The sequence below is a fragment of the Corapipo altera genome, unplaced genomic scaffold, assembly GCF_003945725.1.
Source record: "Corapipo altera isolate COAL_440 unplaced genomic scaffold, ASM394572v1 301, whole genome shotgun sequence".
Classification (NCBI taxonomy): Eukaryota; Metazoa; Chordata; class Aves; order Passeriformes; family Pipridae; genus Corapipo; species Corapipo altera.
This window is the reverse complement of record NW_020884926.1, coordinates 4,141,814-4,151,548: the sequence shown is the minus strand read 5'-3', so window position 1 is coordinate 4,151,548 and position 9,735 is coordinate 4,141,814.

Genomic DNA, 9,735 nt, shown 5'->3' with positions numbered 1-9,735 from the left:
CACTGAGCATGTTTTACTCAGATACAAGTTAGAACTGTCTGTATGAGCAGCACATAAACACAAACTGTATCCAGGTGTACCTGTATTACTTGCACAGACCTGTACACAGAGGTTTCAGTGTGTTACTGCAGACTCCACCAGCAATGCAAATGCATCCACAAGGAATTAGCATTATTGGTGGCTTTTATCAGCAGTGCACGTGCCCAGGCAAACAGCACAGAGGCTGAGGGATGCACACTGCTGTCCTCAGCCACACAGGTACAAACACACGTGTGACACCAACAGACATCAGCACTGTACTGCAGCCTCGGGGAGCAGCTGCAAATCCACAAATGCCAGGCCACAGGCACTGAGGCACAGTCACAGGCAGGCTGGAAAAGGATTGCTGCTCTCCCTAAAGCCATTCCTGGCTAAAGGATGCCTTTTGGAGTTGGGAAGCTGAATGAAAACTCTTTCCCCTTTATTCATGTCCTCACAGCCTCGGCAGGACTGCCTCCCACACCAAACCCAGGCTCCGTCAGCCATTCCTCTTGTATTTATGGCCCCTCTTTGAAATTCTGACTGCTCATCTATGCAGAATAAAACTACCCAAGCAATCCTTCCTGTCCAGGTGCTCATTACTAAAGTGTTAAATTATGCCAGGAAGGCTCTCTTAGGCCTTGTAAATTTTGTCTGGGAGACTTTCAGCTTCCACAAGGTCTGTTATTGCCTGATTGCCCGAAAGGCTTTTGAGTTTGTCCCAGCCAGGCACAGAGAGGGCTGGGCAAGAGCTGAGCACTGAGCTCCTGTCAAACACCATGGCTTGGGGTGGAGAAATGCCTCCATGTGAGTGTGTCTGGATGAGCACATGCAGAGTCTGTCAGCACAGCCCTGGAGCACACACAGGGCTACCAGGATTTGTGTACATGGATATGAGTCTGTGCTTGGTGTTAGAAGAGTTTGGATCAAAGAGTGACACTGTTCATGAGTGACTGTGGGTGCAAGGAAAAGGGCCAAGGACCTGTGTCTGTGGGCCTGATCTCAGCCAGGGCTTGAAGGAAGGCTGAACACACCAGTAAGCTTAATAAAGCAGAGAGAAAATAATGGAGAAACCCAGGAAGAAAGGGCAATAGCCCTCAAGGCCAGAGAGGTTCTCTTTTATCAGCTGCCAGCAAAGTGTCCCAGGAGAATCTGCAGGTACATCCAACACCCCTCAGCTCCCAGGGGCAATCCCTATAGGATGCTGAGCTGCAGCTAAAGTATATTTTCATATTAAAAGAATGGGGAGTGGGACAAAATTATCTGTAGAGAAACTTCCCTCAGCCTTTTTGACATTGTGCTCTTTTTTCCTAGTGTCTTCCTGTCAGAGAACTGAGACCTTTTCTCCTTATCTTTCCTAACCCAAACATCCTGCTTGACAGAACAGCATGGAAAGGGATATTTCCTATCTGTCCGTAAAACTAACAGAGCCATATCACAAGCTATTTCTATGTGTTGTGTGTTTGTAAACCTCAGCCCTGCCCTTACCAAGCAAAATAGTGTCTAGTTACCACTGATTCAGGCCTGAATTCAAATTGCCAGCCTATTATTCCTTACTCAGGCAACACTAGTACTCAAAAATTATGTTAAACATTTCCCAGATGCAGAAACAATCGCTTCCCCAAAGAGCAAGAGGTGAAGGCACACAGCCAGCCAGCCCCCTCTTTTATTGGATAACATTTCTCATATATTTTGTGAGAGCCAGATGGCACCATCTGAACAGCAGTGAGCCCGGGAGCCTCCAGCCACATCAGGAAAAGGGAAGCATGTCCCAGCCCTGCTGTGGGCAGCTGCCCCTGCTCAGGCACAGGGCACAGGACACGAAAGCTCTTCTGCGTAAATTCACACGTGGAAACCTAAATCACCACTGCTGACAGGCAAACCCCCACAGTTTTGTGGGCAGGAAGAGTTTCCCCAGTCCTGAGGCTCTCTGGAAAAGGAAGGTCCGTCTGCAGATTGCCAGAGAAAAAGAAACAGATGTAAAGGGAGACAGAAAGTGTTCTGGAGTTCTAACCCCCCGCTGCGTGTGAGCCCTTTTCCCTGCAATTAAGGGAAGCTAATGGTTTTATGGAAGCTGTTTGTTCAAAAGGCCTCCACTGCACTGTTTAATGGAGTTTCACCAGCATTCCCCAAAGGCTTGCAGACTGCATTAGTATCCCACAGCTCACACCCTAACCAAACAAGCCTTCTCACCCCGATGCCTCTACCCTGTGTGTATGGAGTGTAGGAGGATCAGGGCTGCTGTGCCTCCTGTGCTTGCCTTCCCACTGGAGTCTTGGAGCCCCAGGATGTGATGAATATTCATGGCATAAACATTAGCAGTAAGTATTGTGCAATTTGGACAAAAATATATTTCAGGCAAAGGAACTGGGAGGGAAAAACTGAGAGAGCATCCCTACTCCTGAGCTCCAGGAACCACTGAATCGCGTTTTCCTGAGCTGTAACTGGTGGGTTTAAAATGCAAATCAGTCTTGGGTTTTTGAGAGAGACATTGTGGAAAAAAAAAACCAACAAAAAAACCCCCAACAGACCCATGCAGCAGAGCTTTATTGTATTGTAATGAATGTGGGATTTGCAGAGCTGCCTCATGCCAGTGAATGCACAGTGGATGCAGGGCAGGGACTCGGGAAGCCCTGAGGCTTGTCCCCAGCTCGTTCTGCCACTAACTCACTGTGCGACCTTGAACGAGACATTCCTTCCTCCACGTCAGTGTTCTCATCACAGGACACGGGGAGAGGAGAGAGATGAGGCCATTTCTGTGCCTCCTGGTGAGACTGCACATTACAGGCCACTCTGAGGTGGAAGGCAGCAGAACTAATACAGCAGCTGTTTTCCTGCAGGGATCGATGAACCGGGATAGTGTTGCCTTGCTCTTAATGGTCTTCCTGTGGCAGATACTGCTCAACCCTTCAAACTCTTTTTCCTGTTCCTATTCCACAGTTCATCTTTGGCCTTGTGTCTCCCTTGTGTCTTTCTGCAGAGGTGGTCCCCCCACTGAGCGCCAGTGTAGAAACCCCTCTGCAACTGTTCAACTCTTCTGATTCACCTCCACCTGTAGAGCATCTAATACCATTTTCCCTGCCCTCCAGCTAAAGAGCTGTCCCCAAACAGACTCTACTACACAGCTCATGGTAGAGTTGAACATGAAAGGGGTGGCAGAATAAGTGATTTTTTTAGTATAGATAGATTTTCTTCAAATTATTGATAGTAGAAACATAAACAGTAACAGTCTGTTGAGGGGGGACAGTTTGAGGCACCTCAAAGTCTGGAGGACACCTCTGTTCCTCTATTTCTGGAGCTCCAGGGTTCCCTCTGGGATCTTGAATGACTCTGATTATCTCCACCTGGTCTTTCCTCTAGCCCTCTGCTCCCTTCTGTCCACACAGGTGGTGGGAGGCGTTTGAGCTGCCATTTGTTTGTCAACTGTTGCCTTTTCTTATCATCTGCCTTCCCCACACTCAGCCCCCAGTGCTGGTGAACTCAGAAGGGTTAATTGGTGATTTCTAAATCAGCTTTCAAAGCTGTCCCCTGCCACCCACAGCCTGCACATCGCTCCTCCCAGCTCATCCCCGTGTACAGCACTGAAGGAAGGCTGCAGAATCTGGCGTTTAGAAACTAAGTTCACTCCACAAGGTCACGTCAAGGAGGCCAAAAATCACAGTCAGCCAGCAGTAGCCTTCACTTATCACCCACCAGAGAGAATATTAACTGGTAAAGCAGAGGCAAAGAGTGCCATATTCCATTACCAGTCCCCTGAGCTCCCCCTCAACACCGTGGAGTGAGAGCTGTTAACTGAGCTCTTCAACTGCATTTTCACTGGCAGAAATGCCCCAGCAGCTGCCTGACCTTCATGTAGCAGAAGTCTCAGGTCCTCTCAGTTGCTGTGTGTCGCAGACAGAAATCACTCAGAGCCTTCTGATGCATTTCAGAAATTATTTCTCTGATGAAGGCAAGATCCCAAAGGAGGAACACACCACAAGGAGAAGCAGTCATGCTGGGGAAAAGTCAGGGCATTCCAGTCATAAAAAGCCAAGAGGTTCAAATCCAGATGCCAAAATCTATGTTTAAACCCCTAAGCATCAGACCTGAAGCTCCCATTACATGCAGGAAAATCTGTGAGTACTCAAGGCTTTTCATACTTGGCCATTTATTTCCAGATATGTAAATAGGAATAAAGAGCTTCTCAAAAAACGCTCTACTGTACCAGCAGAACATTTCAGCTTTTCACTGGAAACAAATCTTTAAGAGGCACTGACTGGAACCAAAATACATTAGTTTAAGCTGAAATATTTATGGTTTAAGATATTCCTTTTCGAAGTAATTAAAATATACTTAAGCAACGCCTCATTTCTGACTCCTTTTCCACCAGCTGTGCAGTGGGGATGATCAGAAAGTTTTGCACATTGGTAGTTGCAGTAGAAAAGTGCTTCTGAGAGTCATGGGGGAGAAATGCCTGCTCCAGAAAGGCAGAACAGAATAAGAATTAGGAAAAAAAGGAGGAGGACAAGAAGTCAAACTAACCCATTCACACACTGAAGGAAAGGTGCACACCCACCACCACTTAGGAAACAAAGGAATCGTTACCCATCTCTTCAGCTTCTCTCTTGTTAGAGAACAAGGAGAGCTTGTAGAAGTGAGTCTGGGTCAGAAAATTACCAGAGAGCAAAGAATTCCTATAAACCAGAAAATACCTAGGAAGGATCTAGGTCAGAAAGTCCTTGCAAGCAAATCTGAAATCAAATCTTCCTCTCTTGGTGTAGATTGCCCTGAACAATACATGGGAAATGTTCCAGAGTGCACACAGCAAACTCAGGGCACATTCCAGCCTAATGATTAATGCAAGAGAAGATGTCATTCAAATTCCACACATTTATATCAGGTATTTTTCCTGTTAATGTTACCACTGTGGAAAAAAATTAACTATGGGGGGAAATTATGAAGGAAATTCATTGGTGCTATAAATCAATCCTGTCCCATTTTGACCTCAGAAAGGTTGGCCAGTTCCGAGCAGTGGAGCATATGACTCATTATTACCTGTCTATTCAAACAGCCCGTGGCAGGGAGTTCTATATGGTACCTGCTTGGCAAATTAATCTTTTGTCCCCCCTCTAAACCAGCACGCACAGAGGTATCTCAGCAGCAGCTCTCTACTGGGGAGCTAAGCAGCTAAGTGTGCCTTTCATCTCAGGGTCCTTCCACCGAGCCAAGACAAGCATCCTGCCTTAGATGATGAAACAGAATAAAAGCCTGTGCTGTTTTCATACCCTGAGCAAACGGAGCGTAATTGAAACCCTCCATCTCCTCTCAGGCAAGCTTTGTATTTTGCCCTGTGCAGAAATTTCCATCTGAACATGATGCTTGAACTGCTGATGTGGGAGAAAGGCTGATCTGCCTCGGTGAGGAAGCCAAACAGCTGGGCTGGTTCTCTCTGAGGGAGCACGAGAAGGGGCCCCCGTGTGTGTCTGAGCAGCCCAGGCAGGCAGGAGATGGGGTTGCCTTTTGCAAAGCAGGTGCTTCAGGCTCTGACAGGCCAGCTCTGCCTGTTGTGGTGGCTCCACATCATTCACCAGAGCCCTTCATGCCACAGTCAGTGGGTTTGTGTCCCACTGGAAGGCTGTGGAATGCAGCCATGGGTGTGTAGGGACAGACCCGGCTGTGCTGCCCCCAGTGTGGAAGTGGGGACCAGTGCAGCTGTAGCTGAGAACGAGAACCATCACTGCAAAAGAGCCCTCAAAATGGAGAAAAGGTGGGGCTGGAAAAGTATCTTTTCCAGTTGCTTTTGGTGGTGTGCCCCTGTTTACCAGCACAGTGTTATGGGTGTAAAGGTAAAGTAAGAAGCATAAGCAGGGAAGTAGACACACAAACCATAGGAAAAAGCTAAACTGCACATAAACCCAGATTGGCAGATTGATAAAATATTCTTAGGCAAGAAACAGACAGCCTGAAAGACAGGAAGATGGAGAGAGAGATTTAGAACTGAACTTAATACTTCCGTGATTTATTTGCATTACGCTCAAGGAGTGTGTGTGGCTTGGGTTTTACTTGTTTGTTTTGCTTCCCTGACTGCCTCAGGTGCTGGCAGAGAATTGTTTTGTTGAAGTTGCAGTCCATGGGATGTTTTGGAAATTCATTGTCCCTGGGGAAAAATGAGGAGATTTTCCCAAAATTCTGGAAACGTTCTGCAAGTTCCGAAACTGCAAAGAGAAAAAGTTACACGGGAAGTGGTTTGGCCTCCTCCACATAGTGAATGTCCAGCTTTGTCTCCTCAGAGCCATAAGACCAGAAACTATCAGCAGAATCCCTACAGCGCTTTGCATGAGGACATTCTGCAAATTATGGAAATTTTGTTCATCCATCCATCCTGCAGCAGATGGCAAAGCAGTGAGAATGGCCAGAGCTGGTGGGTGGCAAGGATGTGTTTACTTTAATAAGGCCCAGAGATTAAAGTTCCACCAGTGCCCATCAGCAGTCTGTTACATTCATTCATTTATAATTATTTCTCATTTTTCTTGCTGCAGTTATCTTTTAGAATTGCAGTTATTTGGAGGTCTATAACCATCCAGTGTAGCTCACATGACCCTGACCCAAAGCAGGGCATCCAGGATCTCTTCCAGGATCCCCCTTGTAATCCAAGCCCAGGCATCAGGTATTGGACACTGAGCCCCTTGCAGCCCACAGAGACAAGACTGGCTGTGGTCTTGCAGAACCTCTTCTGCCATGATCAGGCTGTCCAAAAGAACAGGAAGGAAAGAAAAAAAAGCAGGGGAATATGTGGGTACAGGAACGAAAACAGTCAAAAGAGGAAAAGTATAAAGGATACAGCTGAGGGAATTAAAAATGGTACCACAGAAGATGGAAACTACAGCACAGGACTGGTACCTATAATCAGTGCTATAGAACTTCTGCAAAATGGATAGAAAAGCTGCAGAGAAGAAACTTGCTTAGGAAGGAAAAATACTAATAGAAAGAAAAAGGAGAAAGATAAAATAGGAGTCAGAGACAGAAGTCCCTGAAGTTATGCAGTTACAGCCCCAGCAAGCCCAAGTACAGGAAAGCTGGAGGAAGGGGAAGGGAGAGGTAGCTAATGGAGGAGTTTGTTGGAACTCCATAAAAAATCAGTTCCTTCCAGATGTAATGTAGCCCTGCAAAGTCTTGGCTTGGAGCACCATCCATTTCCTGGGCACTCAAGCACCAGGGAGCTGCACTCTGCCAGGTGCTGTTCACTTTTGATGGATGCTGCTGTGACTAGTGCATTAAACCCAGCAAAAGTGAGGTTTATTAGGCTCTGAAAACCAGGGTCCATCACTGCTCAGAGTACTTATACACCAGTCTGACTCGAGAGAGGTTCCAGCGTTCCCAGAGCACGCAGGGAGGCCTGGTGGATGCCAGCACGAGTCCTCCCACATATAGTCCACATCTATTCCAGGCCCTGCAACACAGAGCAAGCTGGGTAGCTGCTACATCCCCTTCTTGCAACTCCTGGTGTTTCCTCCTTGTGTTTAGTGGCAGGTTATCATGAAAGCTTCAGGAAGTCTCATCACCAGCAGTCGCCCTGTGGGTGGGACACGATGGAGTCAAATTATGGTTTTGACTTATGGGATTCAGGCCACCACAAGAAAAGTCTCTGTGTAAACTGGATCACAGGACAAGGGTGTGTTTTGGTCTGCTGTGTGCTTTACTGAACCCACAGACTCATTATCCTGCTCCTGTTTCCAGGGTGAGAGCTCTCCCTCGCTGTGACTCCAGAGCTCAGCCAAAGGCTGATGGACAGACTGTCACTGTCCCCTGCTGTGGCTGTGACTTTCTGCTGTTTGAGCCAAGAGTGGTGCCAGCCCAATTGTGACCTTCTCTGCCCCTGTGCCTGGGTCACCCAACCCTCCCTCTCTCCCAGCAGCTTTTGCAGACAATCTCCCTCTCTGCTCCTGTACTGAGCTGCACGGTGCGATATGGAATTAGTAGAATCTGAGTTGTTAATTGTCTACAACAATTAGCCAGGATGCCTGGGCCTTCAGGCACCTCAGTGACTGTGTGGGAGCCAATTACAGTCTTGTACATATTCATGGAATTTCATCCACAAACCAGGAGAGCTGCTTCCCCAGCTCTCAGCCCATCTCCTTTACTCCGACTCGCATCCAGCCCACCCTGAGCCAGAGGGGAGTAGTTTCCTTTCCTTTCACGTTTCCCTGAAATCAAATATTTGCAGTGCCCATAATTGATGTAATGGAAATGCAGAACTAGCACATTTGACAGGGAAGAACAGAAGAGGCCTGCCCAAAACTCACTCATTCCTTACAGGAGGAGATGCAGAGATCTCACTGGATGTCTCCCCCTCCAGTCACCTGCTCTGTCAGACCACAGCACATCCACAGGAGCTGGATGAGGGATATTTCTCACAGTCAGCAACCCCCCAGCTCCATTTCAGAGCACAGTTCCCAGCTCTCATGATGTAGATCAGTGTGGCCAGTGTGTTTCCAGTGAATCTGGTGGATTTAGACCAGTTTATCCCCACAGAGGACCTTGACAGTAAGTTCTGAGTGAGACACTGGGCTGCACCAGGCGAGTCACTAAATGCTGGCACAAGTCAGATGCCCATGTGTGTGCTAATTCCACTGCTTCCCAAGGTTTCTCTGAAGTTACATCTATCAATATCCATGTGCTGTGTGCCCTTGAGAAAACAGCAACCCTGGGAATACCCCACTGGAACCATGCTTGACCCCAGCAGGAGCTGTGCTGGGATGAGGCCCAGGGCTGTAACTGAGCTTCATGCAGAGTTCTGAGAGGCTCCAGCACAGTGGGGTCTGAGCCCAGCCGAGCAGGGACATGTTTGGGTACCCACTGATGCACCAGAGTGCACAGCTGACATCTCTCCCACAGCAGCCATCCAGGAGCTAAAATGTTAAATCCATAACCCGCTCTCTGGATTTATTGTCCCGAAGGCCATCAGGACTTTTGTGAGCTTTGGAGTGCAAAATAATGTTGGAAACACACGTTATTTATCTGACACGCTGGAGTGACTCCTCCTCAGCCATCACTGTCTGCTGAGGAAATAAATCCCTGCTCTGTGTTTGGGAAACAAAGCTATTTCTGTCACATGGGAGACCAGCTGAAGCATTTGACAGAATCTGATTTTAATATTGCTAATCTTTGCTTTTTGTTTTTGTGTACCCAAACAACTTTCTGAAGGGGCCTGATTGATTTTGCCTTTCCAGTCATTTTTAATCATCATCTTTGCAGGCTGATAAGAGGCTGGTCACAATTTTCATAAGTGATTTGTGCTTTGGGTTGCTTCGCTTCCGTTACGGACACCGCCTCAGTGAAAATCAATAACAAATTAAATCACAGGAGGCAGCGTGACCAGTGAAGGAGTAGCTGCAGGCTGTAAGGGGGGGAAGGGTTTGTATTTTTTAAAATTAGAGATAAATTGAAAAAAGATAACTTTGTGGCTCCATCAGAAGTAGCCATGCTAGAAAGGTGCCGGGTTTACACGGAATGTGCTCGAGATTCTACATCATATCAGCCCGTGACTAGGACACAGTATTGGTTTCACTGTGTAGTGCACTGCACAGCCTGGTTCTCCCCCATTACTCCTGATTTATTCCATCTAACACCATTAACTTGAAGAAAGTTCCTCCTGAGTTAACACCAGTACGAGACCAAGCCCAGATTCCTCATTCTGAGACATGGAAAATGGGAATGTAACACAGTCTTCTGCTCGAG